This window comes from Cydia amplana, chromosome 16 (genome assembly GCF_948474715.1).
Source record: "Cydia amplana chromosome 16, ilCydAmpl1.1, whole genome shotgun sequence".
Classification (NCBI taxonomy): Eukaryota; Metazoa; Arthropoda; class Insecta; order Lepidoptera; family Tortricidae; genus Cydia; species Cydia amplana.
Window position 1 is genome coordinate 3,349,201 of NC_086084.1, and position 26,742 is coordinate 3,375,942.

At 37.3% G+C, this 26,742-nt stretch overlaps 1 protein-coding gene across 1 annotated transcript in view; it reads right to left on the reverse strand.

Moving 5' to 3' along the window:
- Positions 1-1,159: 1,159 nt before the first annotated feature.
- LOC134655403 (putative phosphatidate phosphatase) overlaps positions 1,160-26,742 on the reverse strand; it is a 214,056-nt gene continuing 188,473 nt past the window's right edge. The window contains exon 7 of the mRNA XM_063510865.1: positions 1,160-1,170. The gene's annotated coding sequence lies outside the window, so the exon portion shown is untranslated. The remainder of the gene's footprint in view (positions 1,171-26,742) is intronic.

Genomic DNA, 26,742 nt, shown 5'->3' on the forward strand with positions numbered 1-26,742 from the left:
CCCTAAGCACATCACTGTTAGTACTCGACTTATATTAATACCAGTTAGAGCGAAACTCACTAGATGGCATTTAAATCAATAAAGAAAAACTCAATGATATTATATGTAACAGTTTTTCATGTAATGTCATTGAGTTTTTCTTTATTGATTTAAATGCCATCTAAATCTTACGGTCACTTGATCGTCTTACGCTGTCTCGAGTTTAACATTTTTTCCCCACCTCAAAAAGTGCACAGCGCCGCTAAAGAAGTTTTCACTTCAAAAAACAACGGGTTGCACTCCGGGAGTGCCGGCAGAAGTGTAAACTCAATGACTAGTCCAAAATGTGTGCAGCACTATGTATAATAAATTGACCCATCCTCCTTTCTATTGAAAAACTTTAGTTCCGAAATTGCTCGTCAGTGAGCTTAAATTTGTAGCGTTGTTTAAAATTCGAATAGAAATTGTAAAGTTACCTTGCAGACCTCGCATTTAAATATATTTGGTCATGATATTTTGAGTTTTATCCACCAGTACTAGAGTTCATTTTTATTAGCGATTTCATCAAGATATAGTTCTATTGAATTATATTTGAGTGATATAAAGTTAGAATGTAACTGTGAGATCCTCGTATTTCAGCCCGTACAAGATTAGAACATTGAGCTTTATTGCTTAATATAAAAGTCCAGTTTTAAATAATTGACCTGATTATGATACGTTACTAAAGTTCTTTGGTGAATAAAAACGAAACAGCAGGCTCAGGCATACATTTTCGCCGCGCGGTAGAAAGAGAGCGTTACGTCTTACGTCTTACGCTCTCGCGAGTTTAACATTTTTTTCCCATCACAAAAAGTGCACAGCGCCGCTAAAGAAGTTTTCACGTCAAAAATATATTTTTTAATCTGAATGCCGTGCCGCTTTAGTAGTTTACGTACCGTCTGTGTAGTCGATGGTTACTGGCTACGGCGCGGCGTAGCATGACGTGCGTAGCTTCACAGTCAATTACCTAGTTGCCTGAAATAAAATTTCATTCAGTTTCATTAATTCATTAACCTGTCGAATCCCACGATATGACGTCACCATAAGCGTTCTGGCTCATATATGAGCCGTGGGAGCTGTCAGATGCGGTTAAGCCGTTAACCCAGTGTCAAATTGTACTGGTAACCATGGTAACTCCAGGGTGCAAGTGGCCTTAAACGTTATGGGCGACTTCGACAGCAGCTAGCCAGTACGTACGACTACCACGAGCTTGTCACTGATGACCTGACATATTCGCTAACGTCTTGAGTAACTTACTTTCTATACATCTCGCCCGCACGCGCGAATATGCCAGTACGAGCTAGATGTACCTATAGAAAGTAAGTAACGTACACGCTAGCGAATATTCAGTGTCATGTCATGTCAGTCAAAACTCGTGGTAAAGCAAGCCAAGGTAAGTAGGTAGGGTTGCCAGATCGAAAGGCGCTATTATCGGGAAATAATATAAATTTTTCGGGATTTTGGGACTTAAGTCGGGAAAAAAGAATCATTCAAATTAAAGTAATTGTATTAAAAACAACGACATTTTACATTATTGGCACTACGTCAGCTGCTCTGCCCAATCTCGCCATGTCGCGCTGACGGGCTCGACGCGCGTCGCTCGCTCGCTTGACGACAGTTAGGAACTTGAAATTATTGTTTTATAACGTGAAACGTGAAGCTGTTTTTCGGGACAATTTTCACTTTGTCGGGAATCGGGAACACATGCTAAAAATCGGGAGAATTCCGCCAAATCCCGACCACCTGGCAACCTTATAAGTAGGTCCCATCGTCAAGAGCACTTACATAAGTGCGAAAGTGACGGGCATAGTGACAAGCGATAAAAATAGAACCATGCTGCGCCCGCAGGTTTCCGAAATAGATGTTAACTGTCTGGAACTCTGGACGATGGGACCTACTTATAAGGTTGCCAGGTGGTCGGGATTTGGCGGGATTCTCCAATAACCAATCAATCAATCAAGTCAATTTAACAAGTATGTACTTGTTAGAACGTAACAGGCATGGTGACAAGCGATAAAAGTGCGACCGTGCTACCGCCGCCGCTGGTCAATTTTGTGAATGCTGATAGTACTTGTTTACTTGTATCGATCTGTTATTCTGATTGCCCAATATTTATCTATGACTGAGGCAGTCCTCGGGAACTCTATGACTCATCAAAAAGTCTAGAATAAATTAAAAAGTAACCAGGAAAATAATATGTCGTAACTTGTGTGTTGCTTTACATTGCAGGCTGAATTATTTTGTATCTTAATATTATTTTCATTCTAGGTATTTCTAAGCAAAAATTATCTCAATATACTTCTTAGGTCCTAAGTATGTTAACCACACCGTTTCAATATTCGCCCGTATTGAATTTACACTCTGTATAAAATAGAAGAAGTGGTATTTCACTCGATCCCTGGCATGAGTGGCATGCATTACAGAGAAACAGAGGGGCATGATGCGTGACGTCACCGACGTACTATTGGCAGTAGGGCAGTGTCCGTCAATGACGTCACTCAGCGAACGTATAGGTATGCGTCTTGTCTCGCGTAAGTAACGTGTTTGTCAAAAACTTTAAGGACCACCCCACACTTAGTGTCTTTCGAGCGTCGGCGTTTAGTCAACTCTATGGCTGCTGCTCGACGCACCGTTGTCGCAACTTCGCAAGAACGCCATTTTCCATATAGCAACCGGCCTAGCCAAGGTGACAATCGCTTGCGCTTCGCCAACGAATCGCTTTTTGTCTCACTATCACTCTTCCAGCATATTGCCTTAGCGAGAAGTACCTATTAAATTATCAAAATCGGTTCAGTAGTAGGTATATTATGCTAGACTAATAGACTTAGACAAAAAATATACGAACATGGACATATATATGTCGGCAGCCGATCGTAATATCCGCCAATTCATAAAATTCCTAGGCATGTCGTAAAACTTGAAAATCATTGGCTCGTTACCTGAGTCGACGGAGCCCCGCAACGCGGGGCTCCTATTTCTGGACAGTTTGTCCTTCAGGCATCTGACGCAACTTATCGAACCTATCCTAACTAATATATATTGGTTTAATGTTAATGTGACTACCGTCAAAACATTATACAAGAACTTTACGATCAGGTGGATATTACGATCGACCGCTGACATATAAATAGACCACTATACATATAATACCGATAATCGAGTTAAATTATTTATCTCAGCACGATTTGTGCCATTACGTGTAACCATTAGGTAACCACAAAACTAATATTAACTTCAATAGGAAGGACCTTTAATGATTCGATAGTTAATAAATGGTTCATTAATTACTTCCGATCGTAGTCATTATACTTTTTGTAGAGTTACGTACCCGAACTGTGCCGATTGGACCCTTAAAGTTTATGAAGTCAACAAAGTCAATATGCTTTATTGCGAACAATTATAAGGTACATACTCGTAATACATCTCCTGAAAGGAGAAGCAATCTTATAAATAAATAGAAAACTTCTAGAACAGTTTATGTAAAATTATATGAGAGCACTAAGTATATACCTATATCATTATTAATTTAACATAACACCTACTGACAGAATCAACTTCGGCGACGTCTGAGGTTAATTAATAAATATCTGGGTGACCGAGCTTCGCTCGGAAAACGTATAAAAACTCGAAAATGCGCGTTTTCCCAGAGATAAGACCTAGCTAGATCGATTTTTCGCCCCCGAAAACCCCCATATAGCAAATTTCATCGAAATCGTTAGAGCCGTTTCCGAGATCGCCGAAATATATATATAAATAAATAAATAAATAAACAAGAATTGCTCGTTTAAAGGTATTAGATAGATAGATAGATATAACTGTTTAAGTTAAGGTTCTAAGTCACATTTGGTATCATTAACAACTACTGGTTCATCGGTTATTGATTCCCCATACAAACTTCCACCCCCTTCACCTTTCAGGGCATTTTCTGGGATGATTTCTGAAATAAAAACTATCCTATGTCCTTCCCTCATCTTTAGGGTTCCCTAGTCAACTAGGAACCGGTCCTATCGCTAAAAAGCGATCACTTCCAGACACCTTACGTGTCCTTCGGAACCATCAGTGTGAAAGTTCCGAACTCTCTTGGCCGTTTCAATGTAATCGAGTTCTAAACGTTTTAAGAATTAAATGATGATATGATCATTGGTTCGAGACATCTATTGAAACAATATCTCCAAATTACTAAGTAAATATAAGCGTATGCGGCTAGGTTAGGCTAGGTTAGTTATATATACCTAACCTAGCCGCATACGCTTACGTATACTTAAGGGGCCCACTGATGATCAGTCCGCCGGATGATATCGGCCATCAGCCTGTCAGTGTCAGTTGTTTGGAGCTGTCACCTTTTGCGTATAACTGACAGGCCGATACCGTCCGGACTATTCGTCGACCGCCATTTTGGTAACATCGCCTCGTGATTCATTTCTTTGTTTTTGCTTTTTAATGTTGTTTAAAGTGTAATATTGATAGCCTATTATGCAGTAAACTAATGTTGAAGTGTGCAGATAATGAAAAATTAATCATGAAAAGCGTTTTTTAACCACCATTCTGGCGCCAACGCCAGGTAGCCCACGCGGGTTCTTGTAAAGTCCAGCTATCGCCTTACAAGAGCTCATAACCCATCAACTACCGAACAACGTCGTGCTCTAGAGCATTTGGTATTTCTACCTCTAACCGTGGCTGGCTAGAGCCCTAGAGGCCATAATTTTATACTTTTATACCGTACACTGGCTGAAGCTTTTTACAAATAATATTAATTCGATCCCACGTGGGGTCCACTTTGACGTTGGCGAAATCATCGACAGTACCGATGGAGCCTTATTACCCAAAGATTGATTGATTGATTGATCATCAGTGGGCCCTTTTAGCCGCAGATCCTGAATTTATGAGAAGAAATGAAGTAACTTCTTTTGTGGCCGGAAACGGGGAGAAACGGTGATGGCTTCCTTGAGGAATTGGGGGAATAGGTATTCAAAACGCAAACTGTTTAGGGACATGACTGTTAGTGTTAGTGTAATACACAGGAAAGATACAAGTAGAATTGCTGATGAAATCTATAAAATTAAGGCGTACCCTTTTACGAAGTCGTTTATTTTGTTACAGTTTATTTTTTGCCGTTCCAGACAGACTAATCTCATAATATGTTGAATTCCAAACATCATTCCGTCAAGATCGTGTCCCGCCTGGCTGCCTACCTGTGTGGTCACCTTGAGTATGTAAAATAACTAGACTAGACTAGACTGATCTATTTAGACTAAGGTGACCTATCTAATCTAAAGTTCGATGCCCCTAAATATAGGTCATTTGAGACATGCCGGAGGTGCGTTTCCGTAATTTGCGTCACTATAGTGTCATTCGATACTATTTTTTGTGAAGATAAAATGTCTGGGACAGGGGGCTCAGCACGGTTCCATTTTTATCGACTATCACTTTCGCACGTACATACTTGTTAGAACGTGACAGGCATGGTGATAAACGATAAAAATGCGACCGTGCTCCTAAAGCCCTGCCAGAAGCTTGTACAGTCAGCAGCAGAAGTTACTAAAGTGGTTGAGGTGTTCAAAATTACCTTGACTAGCTCTTATTAACAATAAAATCGCGACAAGATCATTTTGAACACATAGCCCGCTTAGCAACTTATGCTGCTGACTGTACCAACCACTAACAAGTGAAAGTAACACCAACAGAACAGCCGTCGAAAAGAATGTAATGAAGACTAGACCCGTTAATGACATTAAATATGAGTAGGTACAAAACTCGAGAGTTTAAAGTGTGATAGACGCGCGCTTTCTGGTAAATATCGGTTTTATTTAGCACTTATTTACAATCTTGGCTTACGCCTTGCACATGAACAATGTATAACACTTTAAAGTCTCGCGTTTTGTACACATATCTAATTACACAAACGGGTTTACCGCGATATAGTATCATTGTTTTTGCCTTACATTCCGACGTTTCAGCTGAGTTGCACCAGCTGTGGTCACGGAAAGACTGATGTCCCAGGTCTCAGCAGATGTCAACGGAGACATAAATAAAACAACACTGAACTACCCGAAATTAGTTTATGAAAATGTTCGGGGTAGACAAAGAAATTGTAGCTACCCGTTAAAGTTTAATGTTGACAATGAAAAACTATATCGCGGTAGACCCGTTTGTGTAATTAAATATGAACAATGTAGGTACCAATATGCCTACAACCTACATATAGGTTTTACATCAACCGCCGACATATGGCAAAACTCACGAGGATCAACAGTCTGAACCTAGATTAAATTAAACCTACATGCTAATTTCAATCGTAATACGTGTTAATAAAGTCCATAATGTAAATATTTATGAGTGCCTTGCGACTCATTTATTTGCAGTGCTAACAGTTAACACTTTTAGTGCATAGCGCCCTATTTCCAATACAACATGAACCCACCTAGCGCGGAATGTGTTATAGTACATTACATACCTAGGGAGGTGGATTCGTGAATGCTCCAGATCGCAGGTGTTTGAGGCCCGAACCGAAGGTGAGTGCCATAAATATGCGATCTGGGGCTTAACGAATTACCGCCCGTGGTTTGTCTAAAGTTTTACGTCTTGCCTTGACCAGGAAGTAAATTAAACTGTTTAGTTTAGTAGACGTTATCTCGTTGCAATAAGCTTTACGAATGGTTAGTTCGGAAACTGTGATAAGGACGATAATTTTAAGAGATTATTATTGACAGTATAGTCGGCCCAACCTAATACCTAATAAGAATTGATAGTTGAGTCATATAGAACCTTATATTTATGAAGATAAGACCTACCGTTTAACCTCATCTAATACCTTTAAACGAGCAATTCTTGTTTGTTGTAGTAATTTATTAATTGAAATAAAATATTCATGTATTCTTGTTTATTAATTTATATATATATATATATATTGGGGATCTCGGAAACGGCTCTAACGATTTCGATGAAATTTATTATATGGGGGTTTTCGGAGGCGAAAAATCTATCTAGCTAGGTCTTATTTTATTTTATTTTATTTTATTTTATTTTAGTACATGGAAAACCAACAGCGCTACATATATCCAGAAATTACAATAGAATCACAGAGCCAATTATAGGTTCTCACTTATAGAAATACAATAAATTATAAAAAGTTTTTGCCCAACTTAGTTACACATACAAGTTCACAAAGCATAAGAACAGATGATCTATATGTATATGATCTATGTTTTCAAAAATAAGTAAAGAGAAGAAAAAAGAAAAAACCTTTTGCGAGTAATACACATTCAATAATGCACCGAGCCCTGACCTGCGCCAGAATTATTGTCACCCATGAAGTATCTAGTTAATTTATTTTTTATTACTGGTATGCTATCACTATATATGTCAATATCACAATTTATAAGAACTTTATTTAAACTCATGCCTGCCCTGCATATGAAACTGTTTTTTCTATATCTAGTAGCAGCTTGGTAATTACTACTAATGGGACGAAAATGCCTAAGCCTCCTTGACGGAACATTAAAAAATATCTTATTAAGCAAATTTGGACAATCTACATTACCTTTTATAATATTTACTAAGTACACTATATCTGCAATTTCACGGCGCTTAACAAGTGGGATCAAATGATGTTTCTTACACAGCTTGAAGTAGTTGGTAGAACTATAATTAATTCGCATTTTGTAACAAAGAAATTTGACGAACTTTAACTGCAATCTCTCAACCCTATCAACATAAATTTGATATTGGGGATTCCATATCTGAGATGCGTATTCTAGTTTGCTTCTCACGTAAGCGCAATATAAAATTTTGAGAGTTTTGGGACGGGTAAAACAAACTGAATTACGCATTAAAAAACCAAGTGACCTGGAAGCTTTACCTACTATACTATCAATATGCTCACTAAACATAAGTTTGGAGTCATGAATAATACCTAAATCTCTCATGCTTGCTACTCGCTGAAGAATGTTACTTTTTAGTGAATATGGGGTACAAATATTATTTGATTTACGAGAGAAGGTTACTGTAAAACATTTAGAGGGGTTTAAATCTAATTTATTTGTGATACAATAGGTATCCAGTCTTCTTAGATCAGATTGTAGCGCGTATGCATCAGCCGGTGAGGTAATTTTAGCAAAAATTTTCATGTCGTCAGCAAAGCTGAGCAACTTAGAGAACTGGAAACAAGTACTTATGTCATTAACAAAAATGTTAAATAGAAGTGGGCCCAATATAGACCCTTGGGGGACTCCACTTGGTATAGATACCCAGCTCGACATGTAATTATTAATCACCACTGACTGACACCGATTTTTTATGTACGACTTAAACCATCTTAAAAGATCCCCTCTAATACCAATCAAATAGAGCTTAGATATTAAGATATCGTGATCAATACGATCGAAAGCTTTACTGTAATCTGTATAGATAACATCCACCTGATGGCCATTGTCCATCGACTCAGAGATAAAGTCATTGAGTAAAGCCAGGTTAGATACTGTGGACCTACGTTGAATGAAACCGTGTTGAGTGTTATCAATAGAATTTTTCAATGCTGACAAAATCTGCATGTGGACTATTCTTTCTAATACCTTGGCCAAAATACACAATTTAGAAATCGGCCTGTAATTAGACACATCCGTTTTTGAACCTTTTTTTAAAACTGGAGTTATAAAAGCTGATTTCCAAATCGCAGGAACGGTGCATTCCACGAATGACCGTCGGAACAGTAGTGAAATGGGTTTGGTTAACGCTTTGGCACAGTTTATATAAAACAAGGCTGGTACCTGATCGGGGCCAGCTGATTTATTAGGATCGAGGCTTAGCAAGAGTTTGGTAACCAAGTCACTATCAATAGAGATACTAGCTATATCATTAGCCGAGTCGGTGTAATTATGAGCGTTGCTACAACCGCGCGGATCGCTTGCGGCAGGGATTCCAGGGTCTTGGAAACTTGTTTTAAAATAATCAGAAAACGCATTACAAATGTCATTCCCTGAATTCATAGTAACACCACTATAACACATAGAACTAGGTATTCCAAAGGACTTTGAACGAGATTTTATAAAAGACCAAAATAATTTTGGATTTTCACTTATATTATTTTCAATCGTTTCAGTATAATTTAAAAAACAACGTTTTTCCATACGCCTGACTCTTTCCCTCTGATACTCGAAGGAGAGCAAATCACATCTATTACCATATAACTTAAATCTACGATGATACTTATGTTTTTCTTTGATGGCTTTCTTTAGCGAGGATGAGTACCAAACTGGGTATGAGCATTTGGAAATAAACTTATGAGGGACATACTTATCTCTTAATTCTTCAAATTTAGAATAGAAATAATCAATACACTGATCTAAAGTACGGCCAAAGAACTCAACATCCCAGTCTATCTTTAAAAGATCGAAATTAATTAAGTCATAATTGGCTTTGTTATAAAAATATTTCATGACAGCTGCGGATTTTAGAGATGTACAAGAAACAAATGTTACATTTATGTTTAATGCCTTGTGATACGGGTCTATGGGCACTAGCGGGTTTAGGCACTCACACACAGTCACTACGTCATTGCACAACACGAGATCCAATATTTTACCATATACGTTAGTCACTCCGTTATACTGGTACAAGTCAAGATAATTTAGCTCATCGATCAATTTACACTCATCCATGGAAATATAATTAGATGGCAATAAATGCCGGTTACTTGACGTCCACGTAATGTTACTTAGGTTAAAATCACCGATAATTAGGACTTTATCGTCAGGATTATTAATTATTACTTCCCCTATTTTATCAAGAAAATTAGAAAGTTGACAAGAAAAAGAGTAACCCTGCCCTTGCTTGCATAAGTAAACAACACATAAATGTAGCTTAACCGTTCCATTCGCTCGGTAGGGTGCCCAGAGTGCCACCTTTATTAAAGTAGGCTTAACCTTTAAATGGTATTAAAAACGCGAGCGTAGCGAGCGCGAAATTTTTTTTATAGAAAAAAAATTGAGAGAGGCTATGTCAGGGATACAGCCGCAATGGTTTACGTGAAATTTTGGCGTGGATATCTAATGCGAAAGCCGAAGGCCGAGCTCCATGTACGGCCGAAGGCCCGAAGCGTCCAGGCTGTCAGTGCTTAAACACAGAACAATAGTATAAGTGTCTAAATGCGAAGGCCGAAGGCCGAGCTGCGCGTAGGGTCGAAGGACCGAACCGTCCAGGATGTCAGTGCTTAATCACAGAACAATAGTATAAATGTCTAAGTGCGAAGGCCGAAGGCCGAGCTCCGCGTAGGCCCGAATGACCGAACCGTCCAGCCTGTCAGTGCTTAAACACAGAACAATAGTATTAATGTAGGTTAATGTGTGTGCTGGGAGTCCTAAAGCACTCAATGAGTTTAGGAACTCCAGAGGGTATGTTGTGACGTTGCCTTCATCCAAGACAGTGTTAATGGATTTAGGTATATACTGCCTGTTCACCTTCGATTTCCGCCAATATCCGCGCATATGTAGGTACAACAGTAAGTACTTACCGTCGAGCGGGTCTGTCGTGCGAATCCGCTGAGCGGTCAACCGTTCTTCGCACTGCGTGAACGTCTCCGAGGCACGGGATTCTTCCTCAGATTCCTGAGACCGTGCTACCTTGTAACAGTTGTAACCTCAATACGTTGTGAGAATTTCGCAAAAGATTCGTTTTTTTCGGAAAGGTATGGTAATGCATATGAAATGCAAGTCCCAAATTGTTTGACATTTACAAAGACATATAATATTTAAAAACTCGCGTTTTGAACACATATTAACTCACATTTATAGACGGGCCTATCTCGAAATTTATTTTATTACCTTTATTTACCGATGTTTCGACACAGGTTTCACTGGTCGTGGTCGCGGCTAACTGATGTCCCGACAAAATGTCAAAACAGAGATTTGTGCAACTACCCGACGAAAAGTGTATGAAAAAGTTTGGGGTAGACATCATATTTTCAAACCACCCACTTCACATAATGTTAATTATTGTCAATAGACCCGCGATAGACCTGTCTATAAATGTGATTTAATATGTATTTGCAAAGACGTTTGACAATGACTAAGAAAAATTTTGTATTTTTTACAAAGTACATACTTACACAAAAAAAAAGTTTGCACCACTTTCTTAAGTTAGCGCCATAAGATTCAGGTGCAAACATAACTTAATTGAGTGTAGTGGCCACACCCCCTTTTAGGGGTTGAATTTTTCTAGCCTAAAATAGGGCCAGGGATTTTCTTGACAGATTAGTAAAGTTTGCATCAAAATCCGTTCAGCCGTTTTCACGTGATGCGCGGTCAAATAAACAGATAAACAGACAAACAGACAAACAGATAAACAGACAAACAGACAAAAATTCTAAAAACTGTTGGAACGTGTTCTGTTATCGATTCTAAGTATCCCCAACCAACTTTTTTTCGAATATCTTCCATGTACAGACTTTCGACCCTCTTCAGCTTTATTATATGTATAGATAGATGACCCATTTCGTACCTTGTCATAGTGACAATCAATATGAAAGTCGCTAGAGAGTAGAGACCTCATACTATTGTTACTGTGGTGTTATAAGGTACAAAATGGGTCATAAATTAAAACTTTCGACTGTACCTAGGTACTGTAATTAAACTATGTCTATTATTCTGGCACGGCCTGTAGCCTACTTTGACGGATTACTATGAATGAGGTGTCAGATTCGTCTTAAAGGGGCCCCCTGATTAACAGTCCGCCGGACGGTATCGGCCTGTTAGTTGTTCGGTGCTGTCAACTTTTTGTTCTATCTAACAGGCCGATACCGTCCGGCGGGCTGTTAATCAGTGGGCCGCTTTAGATGTGGGATTGACCCGGGGAATGTTAAAATTTCTCACGAAACATAACCGTAACGCTGACAGATTTATATGTATTTTTTATATCGACTTTCCAAAAGTTCAGCTATGTATTAAGCGTAAAGTAGACGATGACGGGAGGACATAGTAAGTTTGTAACATCGCCGGCAAACCAAGCATCCTCAATTTTTTATATTAATTTTATAAAAGACGGTAGTCTAATGTCATGTGATTGTTCTATTTTTTTATTTTATTTTTTTATTCTGGTTTTTACTTGCATATTAATTTTCTGTTTTCCTTGTTATATAAATAATAATGTTTGTGTTTTTTATATCAATGTAAATTTATTTGTGTGTCGTTGGCGTACGTGTCGCCGTCAACTTTTTTAGATTAAGTCAGGTCCCCACAGAAAGCCAGCGCCACGGTTTGCCGCGGCATTATGCTGAGTGGGGATCCTATTTTAGCGTCCAAATGTCTTTTATGTCTGCATGCTTTTATTTTTTTCTTTGTTTTCATGTTGTGGCGTTAAAATAAATGTATTTCTTCTTCTTCTTCTTCTTCTTCATCCATAGACTGCGGTATCCGCTTACCATCGGGCTGTGCGCAAGTTTGTCACTATTAACTACTTAGTATAATATAACTTGGTGTCACAGTCGCAGTTTATGTGGAATATTTTCATAAAATAGTTTGTTTTTGTGATATTTTAGGTAGTAAAGTTACTTAAGTTATTCAAAATGTAAGGAAAAAAAACAATGCAGAATAATAAAGTTCTGACTGGGAATAACATTGTAATATTCCATAGTCTGAAAGAAAAAAAACGACACAGAATATTTTTTCTAGAAATGTTCTAAACTGATTTACAATGAATTATGTACCTACTGCCCCTACTGGCTTCCTTAGAATGGGAACATGTACAGTCACCACACGGGATTGTTATGCCTTTAGGGTTCTTGCTAAATTTTGCAAGACAGTGTAAGTACCGGTCAACATTAAGTTTTTAAACTTTAGTATATACGCGATGAAGTAAAAATCGTGAAAGTTTAAATTAGTCATTTAATTCTGTTTAGGATAAATGTGAATTATTTTATTTATTTATTTATATGAGCCTAGACTCTAGAGCAGTGGTTCCTAACCTTTTCAGTCCGGTCACCCCTATGACTAACTAGGGAACCTGATTTTACCCCTCCTCCCAATGGTAATAAAAAATAAAACGTGTACGTTTGTTGTATTGTTATATTAGCTTAGCTTATTACCCCCGTAAAATACCAGTTTTACCCCCACGGGGGTAATTACCCCCAGGTTAGGAACCACTGCTCTAGAGTCTCCCACTGCTGGGCAAAGGCCTCCGGTCCGGGATCCTCCCTTTCCACATATCCCGGTCTTGGCCCGTCTCCCACCAGTTCCTGTCAAAGGTGTCGAGGTCATCCCGCCAACGCCGTCGAATGTGAATTATATAAATTATTTTTCGAACTACTTGAGTTCGTAATTTATATTTTTTTATGCGCCACATTCGAGATCAGAATTTGTTGATTCAACGCCTGATTACCAAAAATGAATGGTACCTATTTGAACAAAATCGATATCATGTTTCGATTCTATAAATACGCCTCATACCTAGTTCAAGTTTTTTTTTTAAAGATAAAGATAACTTTATTCAAGTAAGTACCTATATAGGATCCGTTGGATCGCTTTTGCATCGTCAATGTCTAAATAAGAATTAAAACATTACAATTTGGAAAATTAATACATTACTACTTAATACTAAACTAAAAAAATAAAATAAAAAATATTAAATAATAAAAATATTAAATTAGAACATGCAAAAGTGCGATTACCAAATTTATTAAATTAACTCCTTTTTTGATTTAGCCAAGGCTAGCAAATATATAAAACACTAATTAAGAGCATGAAAGTTACTGTATCAGATCAGCGTAGATATACATAGGTAACTATAGTTATGCCATACGCCAGGCCCCGCCAGGGGCACAACAACTTACGACGCCTTAAGGCCTGGGGTCCAAGGGCCGAAAGTTTTGCGTTTCGTTACAACATTGCAACTTGGCTAGCATTTTTGTATTACAGACAGATTCGTTAGCGTTATCGTTTTACGAATTGCGTCTTAGCTCATGTCATGCTCGCTTAAAAGTCTTTGCTTACGGTGGCGTCGTTGATCGGGTCGCCACTTTCCCGAATGAAGGTTGAGGGAGGCGATGGCTGAGATACGCGTCGTACTCGTGAACGGGTGCTGTTTGTGGAGACGGGTCTGTTTAAGCTAACACGAATATATTTAGTAACTTTATTTTTTAATTTAATTGCAGTGAGACGCCTCATTCGGTTCTCGTATGTTTTTTTTTTCTCGTAATGTGTTAATCATACAGGATTGTGACTCTTGGAGACCCTATACATCTCTAAGGATAATTTGATAAACTATGTTATTTTTTAGTTCTGACACTTAGAGACATTTACACCTCTAAATAAGTTTAGATTTTTTTTTCCATGTATCTGTTTTGTTTTTATTTTAATATTATTATTATAGTTTTTTTATGTAATTCGACATTAAGAGACCTTATACATCTCTAAGTAATTGTATTACGTTAGTTTGATTTGGTAGTTGTAGTTGTATTTAATAATTGTTGATGTATAATTATTATTATTTTGCTTGTATGTAAATTCAATGTTGACGTGTAAAAGTGCCCTTGTGGCCTATTTGCTGAATAAATGTTGAAGTTGAAGTTGAAGTTGAAGCTAGGCCCCTGGTAAAAAAAAAGTTGGCAAAAGCTAGGGGTATCTCAAATATCAAAGATTTGTTGAGTATTTTGTTTATTAACCGACTTCAAACAAGGAGGAGGGAGTTTATTTAAATAATTTTAATATGTTCGAGTCTCCCGGGCGTTTAATAGTGAGGATTTATTGAGTGCAGGATTCTCTTTGACAATAGGTATAATATACCTATTCGTAGGTTAAATACATTGTTCGTTTAGTTTTAATACCTATGTTTAGTTTATAAATAGTTTTAATAATTTTTGTTGTTGTTTCAAGTTATCACATTACATTTAAGTAGGTACTTCCTATTTACGATAACAATAATAAAAACTATTGTTTAGTACCTATTAGTACATAACCATATTCTAAAACCGACAAAACCATCTATGTATTTAGTTCTTGACATAAGCTCAAAATCAGAATTTTGGCTGTTTTTCAACAAAGTAAGCATTAACTAAAGGTGACAACAAGGTGATACATATTCGATGAACGAGACTACAAAAAATCCTACATTTTGAAATTGTAATGTGACCGGACGGCGGGCTAAAATTTAATTTCGGTATAACTGGTTCATTCGCTTTTGGTCACTGTAGGTACGCTCACTGTACCTAAATCTGAATTCTGATGATATGACGATGATATGATCTTATACTTCGTTTCTTTTAGCATTATAAATTTGGTAAACAATCTTGATGTGTCTTTTAATTGAAAAACATATTTTAAAAACACATAATAAGTTACGGTAAATATGTAACAATTATGAATCTAATACGACCTTTTATAGTCTTCTGCTTTCATAAGTAATAGTTATTGATTTTTAAAAAGTGTTTTTCAATTAAAAGACATGTCAAAATCGCTTATCTTCTTTCAAGTTCTTTCTAATGCTAATAAAAACGAACTATAGTGTAAGGCCTGAGTGGACGCTCGAGTTGGCCGTGCAGCGGAGCGGGGCGTGCGGCGTGCATGTTAAACAAATGCAAGCGTATACTAGGAGCGGCCTTAATAGTGCACGCTGCTCAAATCACTTTTGAGCCCGACGCCACGCTGCACGCCCCGCCAAACGCTCCGCTTCGAGCGTCCACTTAGGCCTTACACTTATGTCTAAAAATCTCATTCATTTTTCGTTCTATTTTTGTACAATTCTACGCACATTCTACGTAATTACGTATTAATTAAGAGGATAGTGGACTACCGCTTCTCCGTACTAACATAGCATACCTTAGTACAGCTCGTATCAACGTATATTCCACTTGCTCGGGTATGAATCTTTCGCTTACTCGGGTATGAATACACGAGGCACGACGGGCACGGGGGGTTAAACAACAACTTTACCCCCTCGTAAAACAAATAACTGTTATAAGGTGTCTGTGGGGTTACACGCTTACATACATGTGACATATACGAGGGGCGTTCAAAATATTCTCGGTATTGATATCTTACAACCTCTTCTAAAATTTCTTTCGTTACTGGCCGCTAAGGTTTATTCATTGACATTAAAAAAAAGTATAATTCGAACCGAGATGTTCTTTTGTTTTTCTGCAATTGCTTAACAAACATGAACATCATGTGGGAATTGACAATGTTAACTAAATTAGAACATCGATGCGTGATAAAATTCTTGACAAAACAGGGTAAAAATCAAAAAACCATAAAAGAGGAAATGGATTGTGTTTACCGTGAGTCTGCTCCTTCTTTATCTACCATTCAAAAGTGGTCAAGCGAGTTTAAACGTGGAAGGGAGAGTGTTGAAGACGACCCTAGACCTGGCCGGCCTGTAGTAGCTACTTCACAAGAAAATATTGATAAAGTGGAAAAACTTATATTGGAAGATGGTCGAGTGAAGGTAAAATCTATAGCACAAGTAACCAATCTCTCTATTGGTACCGTACATGATATTATCCATGACCATCTTAATATGTCAAAAGTAAGTGCAAGATGGGTTCCGCGAATGCTGACTCGGCTTCAAAAAGACATGCGTGTAGCTTGTTGTTCCGATTTTATTGACCTGTGCGGTGAAAATCCTGATGAGGTGCTGCAAAGAATAGTTACTGGAGATGAAACCTGGGTTCATCATTATGACCCAGAGAGTAAACAAGAGGCCATGCAGTGGCACATTAAGGGTTCAGCTCATCCCAAGAAGTTCAAGGTCATCCCTTCAGCTGGCAAGGTCATGGCCACGATATTTTGGGATTGTGAAGGAGTATTACTGATCGATTATAAAGAAAAAGGTGTAAATATCACAGGACAGTACTACGCTAACATTCTACGTCAATTAAAGGATGCGATCAAAGAAAAGAGGCGAGGAAAGTTAACCAAAGGTGTTATGCTTCTGCATGACAACGCCCCCGTCCATACTGCTCATATTGCCAAGGCAGCTATTGTTGAATGTGGGTTTGAAACTGTTACTCACCCACCGTATAGTCCGGACTTAGCCCCCAGCGACTTCTTTTTGTTCCCCAATCTTAAAAAGGATCTGCGTGGAAATAAATTTTCCGATGATGAAGCATTGAAGGCGGCAGTGGAGGAGCATTTTTACACCAAAGATAAAAAATATTTTTATGCAGGATTAAAAAAAATAATTGATCGATCTTTTAAGTGTATGAACATAGGGGGGGAGTATATTGAAAAATAAAAATATCAAACTTTTCGTACTTGTTTGTTTTCATTCTCATACCGAGAATATTTTGAACACCCCTCGTATCTCTGTAATTCTCACCTATTAACCGCTTAATCAGCAAGGCCGTTTGCCGCCAACGTGTTTTTAAAAAGTAACTGTCTCACCTTTACATTTTGGTATTAAATTAAACTATTAATAGATTAGCATACTAGATGGTAGTGATCATATGGTCGTTCTGACGTTCTATCATTTTAGTACAAAATATACTGAACTGAATTAGAACATGCACAGTTAGAAATAACTTAAGTATTTTAAAGGCGTTATTTTGTCACTACCTATATTCCTGCGGAGACACTAAAATTAAAGAAATTAATTGTGATTACGATTAAGTGGCGGGTGTCTTTATTTAAAGACCACTCCTAAAAATACTGACAATTCCATCTTTGTCACTGATTACTTGATTTAGTGATTGGGGTAAGCCTTGTTAACATCAACGAATTAGAATTACAAAAATCACTGGCTCTACAAGTTACAAGTTATCGTAAAGGTCGGTAAGGTAGTCCAGATGTCGTCATATACTAATAGTACAGTGTCTAACGAAAGAAAAGTCTTCTAGAAATCGATTTTCGCTCATGTCGTCTCGGATATGGGTGAATATGGTATCGATGCATTCAGTGTAATGCCCTGAACACAAATATATGAGACTAGCTGTTGCCCGCGACTTCGTACGCGTGGATTTGTATATTCATATTCATATTCATATTTTATTGATAACGTTAATTACATGTTAGGAGTAAGTACATAAAATAAAATTACATTTCACTAAATGTAAACATACTTAACAACAAATAAAAGCAGAACAGAAATACATATGTCGTGTCGATCATAATTATTAACTAAAATAATGCCATGTTTCGTTAAATAATTTTAAATAGTTACATTAAGTCTTTCTAATAATCCATATTAAAATATCTAAATTAAAAATAGAATTTTCCAGTGAAAGTAATGTCCCATCATGGTTCCATCGAAACAGTGATTTAGACTTTCACAGTGTGTGTATGGATCAATGACACCCTGTCGAAGAATTCTTCGATCGTGTAGCAGGCCATCTCCAATAACATTTTTTTAATCTTTCTAGTAAATGTGACATCACTAAGGACATCTCTGATTTCAGCAGGTAACGTGTTGAACAGTCTGACGCCTAAAACACCAAGGGATTTCTTAGCTTTAGCGGTAGTATGGGCCGGTACCAGAATGAGACTTCCACCGCGCGTGCTTCTACCCGACTGCTGCTCACGGGTTTTATAAGAACTTAGATTGCTTCTTACGTACTTACACGTACTTATTGGTGGTTATAAATTCTACATTAGCTTAGAATATTATATGCAGCAAAAGGTAGCAGTAGGGACGGTTAATCATTTGTTAATTATTATACAACGCATGAGATTTGTCTTTCACAACCTGGCTACGAAGTTTCAAGCCCCTAACTGAATAAAATTGTTCTCGATATAATCTCTCTCTCAACCCCCAGAAGATTTTCAAGTCCACTATTTAATAAAACCTACTACCTAACTACCTATTTACGAAGTTTGAAGTTCCTAGCTTTAAATAAAATTTGAACCCTCTATCAACTCTCAACCCCTGTTTAAACTTTTAGGGGATGAATTTTTAAAAACGCTGAAATTACTTTTCTTGTATTGTAATAATATGCCTTTATACAAAGATTCAAGTCCCGCACTCAAATAAATATTTGGGTTCCATACAAATTTTCGACCCCCTTCACCACCTTGGGGGATGAATTATCAAAGACTCTGAAATTAGTCTTTTCTCTTAATAAAATATTTTTTTACGAAGCTTCAAGTTCCTAGCTTTAAATAAAATTATAACCTATACAATCTTTCAACCCCTTTTTAACCCTGTTATGGGATGAATTTTTAAAAACGCTGAAATTAGTTTTCTTGTGTTCTAATAATATAGCTTTATACAAAGATTTAAGTCCCGCACTCTCAAAAATATTTGATCTCCATACAAACTTTCAACCCCTTTTTCACCTCCTCGGGGGATGAATTTTTAAAAACGCTGAATAGGTTTTTTTGTTTTTTAATAAAATACCTTTTTACGAAGTTTCAAGTTCCTAGCTTTAAAATAAATTTGAACCCTATACAAAATTTCAACCCCTTTTGGACCCTTATAGGGGATGAATTTTTTTAAACGCTGAAATTACTTTTCTCGTATTCTAATAATATGTCATTATACAAAGATTCAAGTTCCGTACTTACAAAAAATGTTGACCTCCATGAAAATTTTCAACCCCTTTTTCACCACCTTAAATGTTGAATTTTGAAAAACGCTGACAACAGTTTTCTTCTCTTTTAATGAAATAACTTTTTACGAAGTTACAAATTCGTAGCTTAAAATAAAGTTTAAACCCTATACAATCTTTTAACCCCTTTTTAACCATTTTAAGGGATGAATCTTTGAAAATGCTGAAATTACTTTTCTTGAGATCTAATAATATGGCTTTATACAAAGATTCAAGTTCCGCGCTCTAAAAAATATTTGATCTTCGTACAAACTTTCAACCCCCTTTTCACCACCTCGGGGGATGAATTTTTAAAAACACTGAAATTAGTTTTGTTGTTTTTTAATTTAATACCTTTTTGCGAAGTTTCAAGGTCCTAGCTTAAAATAAAATTTGCACCCCAAGACAAAGTTTCATCCCCTTTTTTATCCCCTTAGGGGTTGAATTTCCTAAAACGTCGCAATTACTTTATTTTTTAATCGGCTATTATGCCTTTCTAAGAAGTTTCAAAGCATTTGTAATGGATTCAAACTTTCAACCCCTTTTTAACCCTGTTATGGGATGAAGTTTCAAAAACGCTGAAATTACTTTTCCTGTGTTATAATAATATACCCATATGCAAAGTTTCAAGTCCCACACTCACAAAAATATTTGATCTCTATACAAACATTCAACCCCTTTTTCACCACCTTGGGGGATGAATTTTCGAAAACGCTGAAATTAGTTTTCTTATTTTTTTATATAATATATTTTCACAAAGGTACAAATTCCTAGCTTAAAATAAATCTTGAACCCCATACAACCTTTCATCCCCTTTTTAACCCTTTTAAGGGATGAATTTTTAAAAACGCTGAAATTACTTTTCTTGAGTTCTAATAATATGGCTTTATACAAAGACTCAAGTCCCGCACCCTCAATAATATTTGATCTCCGTACAAACTTTCAACCCCCTTTTCACCACCTCGGGGGATGAATTTTTAAAAACGCTGAAATTAGTTTTCTTGTTTTTTAATTTAATACCTTTTTGCAAAGTTTCAAGGTCCTAGCTTAAAATAAAACTTGCACCCCAAGACAAAGTTTCATCCCCTTTTTTACCCCCTTAGGGGTTGAATTTCCTAAAACGTCGCAATTACTTTGTTTTGTAATCGGCTATTATGCCTTTCTAAGAAGTTTCAACGCATTTGTAATGGATTCTAACTTTCAACCCCTTTTTAACCCTGTTAGGGGATGAATTTTAAAAAACGCTGAAATTACTTTTCCTGTCTTATAATAATATACCCACATGCAAAGTTTCAAGTCCCACACTCACGAAAATATTTGATCTCCATACAAACTTTCAACCCCTTTTTCACTACCTTGGGGGATGAATTTTCGAAAACGCTGAAATTAGTTTTCTTGTTTTTTAATATAATACATTTTCACAAAGTTTCAAATTCCTAGCTTAAACTAAAACTTGAACCCCATACAACCTTTCATCCCCTTTTTAACCCCCTTAGGGGTTGAATTTTTCAAAATCGCTTCTTATCTCTTGTACACTTTACAAATGCAACCTAGTGTGCAAATTTCAACTTTCTAGCTTTTGTAGTTTCGGCTCTGCGTTGATGAATCAGTCAGTCAGTCAGTCAGTCAGTCAGTCAGTCAGTCAGGACACTTGCATTTATATATATAGATAGATGACAAGCGCGAAAGTGGTGGGGGTAGTTGCTGTGACGTCATAAAGTCGCCAGTACAAACTTTTTTTTTATTTTCTTTTAAACATACCATGTGGGGTACCAAATGAAAGGGCTTTGTGAGTAGATCACAAATATATAACAATACTGTACCATTTTCAATACTTGGTTTAACGAATTTTTAGAAAACGTTCAAAATTTTCACAATACACAGTTGACTTCGAACTGCTCTAAAATGAAAATGGCTGAATGGATTAGTCCAAAATATATACCAAGTGACTGTGAATGTCCTCCATGTAATGTTAAAAAATAATTAACCAGATATAAGACATAAAAATAACCAGATATAAAATAAGAAAAGTACATCAAGTTGAAAAAGTATAATTTTCTGTTACCTTAAACTGCAACTATTATTAAAACAAAAAACCCGACAGTTTACATAATTATATTTTTGAAATGGTCTTTTCACTAGCTTTCATTTGGTACCCATATTGCTAGAGTAAGAAAAAAAACAATCCCCCCCCCCTCAATTTTTTTATTAGCGGGCGCCATTTTCAAAATTTATATAGCGTACGTCACTACAACAATAGGGATGTTTCCTGTACTTAAAATAAATTATTTCAAACCGTGCACGAAATAAAGCACGAGATAATTATTAGAAAAACATAGACAGCAGCTATTTTTAAACACAATTTGTATTTAATAAATCGGATTGAAATATTTGAAATATAAAAAGTAGGTGAGTTTACCGTGACGTCACTACATTCGTTTTCATATAAATTCCATATTAGCAAATCGTTTTGACAGTTCTAAAAAAGAAGCTGATTTGACTAGTAGGAATGTAGCCTATTCTGACAAATTCAACCACACCTCATTATGTCAAAAACTGTCCGGCTGCTTGGGCTGTGTGGAGGGGGGGGGGATTGTTTTTTTTTCTTACTCTAGCAATATGGGTACCAAATGAAAGCTAGTGAAAATACAATTTCAAAAATATATGTAAACTGTCGGATTTTTTTGTTTGTTTTAATAAAAGTTGCAGTTTAAGGTAACAGAAAATTATACTTTTTCAACTTGATGTACTTTTCTTATTTTTTGATATAATCTGGTTAATTATTTTAACATTAACATTACATAGAGGATATTCACAGTCACTTGGTATGTATTTTGGACTAGTCTATTCAGCCTTTTTCAATTTAGAGCAGTTCGAATTCAACTGTGGATTGTGAAATTTTTGAACGTACCTATTCTAATAATTAGTTAGACCAAGTATTAAAAATGGTACAGTATGTTATATATTTGTGATCTACTCACAAAGTCCTTTCATTCCGTACCCCACATGGTATGTTTAAAACTAAATAAATAAAAAGTATGTACTGGCGACTTTATGACGTCACAGCAACTACCCCCACCATTTTCGCGCTTGTCATCTCATATATTTGTGTTCAGGGCATTACGCTGAATGCATCGATACCATATTCACCCATATCACAGAATAAATAATAGTACTAAGTACAGAAGACTCACTCTCTAACAAAACGCATCTGTTACGATCAGCGCAGATATGGCCGCTAGGTGGCGACAGCGCCACGCGCGGCTTATGGCTTTCCCCAAAATTGGGGCCGGAACGGATGTACTTTTAGCTACCTGTAGCAAAGCGACGGAATCGCGGAGTGAGCCACGCCTGCCCATATCCGAGACGACATGAACGGGAACTAACGTAAAGCCTGCGTTAACGCCCTACTATAAGGGTGGTATTCCATCTGTCTAATGTCCATTGCGTCTCACTCTCTCATTAAGCAAAATTTGAGACGCAAAAAATACACATTGGACCAAGAAATTGGACAGGTGGAATACCAACCAACCTAACACATGATGGAACGACAACCAAGGCTTCGCCAAAGGCGGGCGGCAAACAGCCATAGCCCTAGGCCATCAGCTGGCGATACTCTTGAACGACAAACTCACAAAAGAAGAGGCCTTAGTGGTGAAGTTGAAGTGTTCTTGTTATACAACATGGTAAACGGCCGATTTGAAATTCACTGCCGCGGACGCATGCATAATGGCGTCTAACTGCGCGCGCCGGCACGTCCATCAAATCTCACATTATACGCCGTTTTATTATGCGGCTGCCTAATGTTAATAGTAGACTTATTTATTTATTCTTCGGCACTACCTATACCTAAACTTAGTAAACTGCCCTTATTAATCTGTCCACGAGTAAGAGGTACCTAATTTAAACACCTACGGCGTATTCAAACAGGCACAACCTAATCTCCCGTCTTAGTATGGTCGTCACTACTCTAGTCGCCATTGGAGCGGCCTGTTGCGCTAACTATTACCACGAAAATCGAAGTTCGCAAATTGCGGGCATTTTTCTCTGTCACTCTTACGCCTTGATTTGAGTAAAAGAGAAAGATCACCGCAATTTGCGAATTTCGTTTTCCGCGGTAGCCCCTCTGGTTAAATAATTGATTAATAAATGCATGCTAGACGTCATTAATGGTAGGTAGACGAGACGGTGCGTCCTCGGGAGCACGAAAGACGCACGTGGCCTATTAACACGTTCACTAGCTGTCCTCATACAAACAGCAATACTTAACTGTTCATCGGTGGACCTTATGCCTTTTGTAATAAGGGTTACCAACTGTCAGTTAACAGTGTGGGAGATGGTACAAAATTATATGACAAAGTCACACGTTCAAGTGAGCTTCCACTTTGAAGTTGTGAACCAATCGTGGAAGCACTCAGATTCCTGAAAAAAAAAGCTTCATGACCCCACATTGGGGGCACCCGGACAGGGAACTTGTTAAGGTGCAGTAGGTTCAGCCAACAGAGTTTTCGACAAAGTCAACAAACTAGCGCTTTATTAGATCACAATACGGTTGTCAAAAATGTAATGACTAATTAGCAATCTTTCTAGTTATAGATTTCATCTTTTCGGAACATGATTTCTTGACTTTCGCTCGATAGAAATTTAAAATCACGAACATTTGTAATTTGTAACAATTTTTGCACAAAAGCTAAAAATATGAAAATTGCGTCTAAAAATGCGCAATTTTCCGTGCAAACGCGCTAGCCAATGCTCACTAAGATGTTCTGATACACATGCCTATTTTTATATAAAAAATAATTATGCAGAAGTTTACTTCGAAATACGCACGAACGCACGTGTTCCACTGGCCACTGACTTCGGCACCATATCTCTGCGCTGACGCATCTAGCTTACTGACCTTTCAAGGTCGCAGTCTGGGGGCTTACAAGAATTTATCATTTACATAAAATTTAACATTATGCAACTTTACGAGAGGCCTTAATAGGGTAATTTAATGAAATAGTCGACGAATACGAGTAACGTTATTTATAAGTAGATGTTATAATAAAGAGATGGATTTTAAACTAATTATGTACCTAATTTATTTGTTAGTATCTAGTTAGCTCTGTACATAGTATATATTATGTTCTCATTACCGAGGTGAAAAGTTATACCTATGTGCCACGCGAGATCATAATTTATTGCTAAACGCTGCTCTAGATTTTACATTAAATTATGTATTTGTTTCGCTCGTGATTCTGATAAGTATACCTATAGGACCTTTTGCTTGCTCGAGTATCAAAGTCTGTACTCGTAAGGAAAACTACTAAACTTGTTCCTTTTGCAATGCATACATACCTATTTATCGCTTAAAAAAATAGTGTCAAACATAAACTAATTTTACGATAAAATTAATGTCGTTTCGTAACTCTACAATCGAACTAATTGGTGTGAACTGTGAACGCTATCATTTGTATCAGAAACTAACAGTGGAAAACCTGTACCTACGTAGTTAAAGTTGAAGCCTAATAGTTCGTATGCAACTCATTCAGAGTTCTTTAATAGCACATTTTTTAACTTTTGACAAGACAAGATAAGAGTGTTTTCAAAGTGCTGACCATAAAATACTTATGTAAGTGAGTAGATATAAACTTAATTATAAATTCCTTATACTTTTATTGTATTTCCAGTATTTTTGGACCCGACAACCGTCGAAATTCAAAATCGAGTGCATTAACACCGCCTAAAGAGTTCGAAAACCGTCCGCCTTACCCAGTTTAAAGACACCAGATTAGCCGATTAGGTGACCATTAACCACGGGTCCCAAAGGTCGAACACCTTTGACTGACAGTTCCGCAAAACCAATTCGTAGTTTTTTTACTCAGGGCATGTACCTGTCCAATGCCGCGATACAACCTTCAAAGTTATTTCATCATTAAGACGGCTGGGCGTTGACCCGGGCTGATTTATTATTTCAATTAAATACTGATAACAAAATATAACAAGGATCTCGTAACGTCTACCTGACGAGGGACGAAATAAACAGTTTTTTGTTACGATACGTACTTAGGTGTTGGCGCAGTTCGATCATTAGATAAATTGTTTGATAGGCAACAAAAATGATTTTAAAATTATAGGTACATTCGGCAATGGGCAAACGCAAAATAAATAGCTTCTTCTAACCATCAGATGGGATGCATGCTTGTTTGCCGTCAATATACTTATTAGTATATATAAATACAATGCACGTCTGTAGGTAAAATCAGACCAGGCAAATGGAAAACTATAAGCCCCATAAAGAGGCCGACTAAAAACCAGATCAAACATTACGAACGAACGAAAGTATTTTCTATGAATGCTATAATGCAACTTGGTTTGGAAATTTTATGGAGAAAGAATTACGAAATGAACTAGTGGGAATAGATAGCACCACCTCTATGCTTATCCTGAAACAGAGTCGAGGAACAAAAATAATATAGAGTTAGACCAAGTTAAGTCTGTAACAATTTTCGTAAAAACTAGTGTCCACGCCAATTACTGGGATTAGTTGCCTAGCGGACCCCAGGCTCCCATGAGCCGTGGCAAAATGCCGGGACAACGCGAGGAAGATGACGACGCAGTGCAAGTGTTATTTATACGTCATCATTTCACAGAAGTTAAATTTGACGTTTAAAATAACACTTGCACTGCGTGTGCTATCAAAATCGTTGCGGATTTATCTTGGTCTAACTCTATTTAAAAAAAAATCAATAATAAAACCAAATTAACCAATCCTCAACAGCGGTCTTCAGTTTATTTAGATTTAAAAAAGTAGATTATCTATGCGACGGAATTGCGACCTATTTTTTGCACAGAATAGAGACAAAGAAATCGGCAGTAGAGCACATCCGCTCTACAATTTAAATATGTATAAGATACGATACACTCCGTGAGACATTCTCAAGAGTTGACATCAGCCCAGGGTGACCTAGCTTCTAGAATGGAGGCTACTACTTATGTACTATATATTATGGAGGGTAGGTACTAAATACGAGAAACGTCCTAGTGCCAGGGCCCTTCCCATTCTTTCTTGATCCGATTAATCACGGGGAAAGGGAAAGCTTCTTGGACGGTGCACCCCGGGGGGCACCAGAGGGCCTACCGCGAACCATGTTCGACGTCTTGCCTCCCTATCACACTTACGTACGACTTTTCAAAGGCGACAGAGAGGCATCACGTCGGACGTGGTTGTAGGCGCT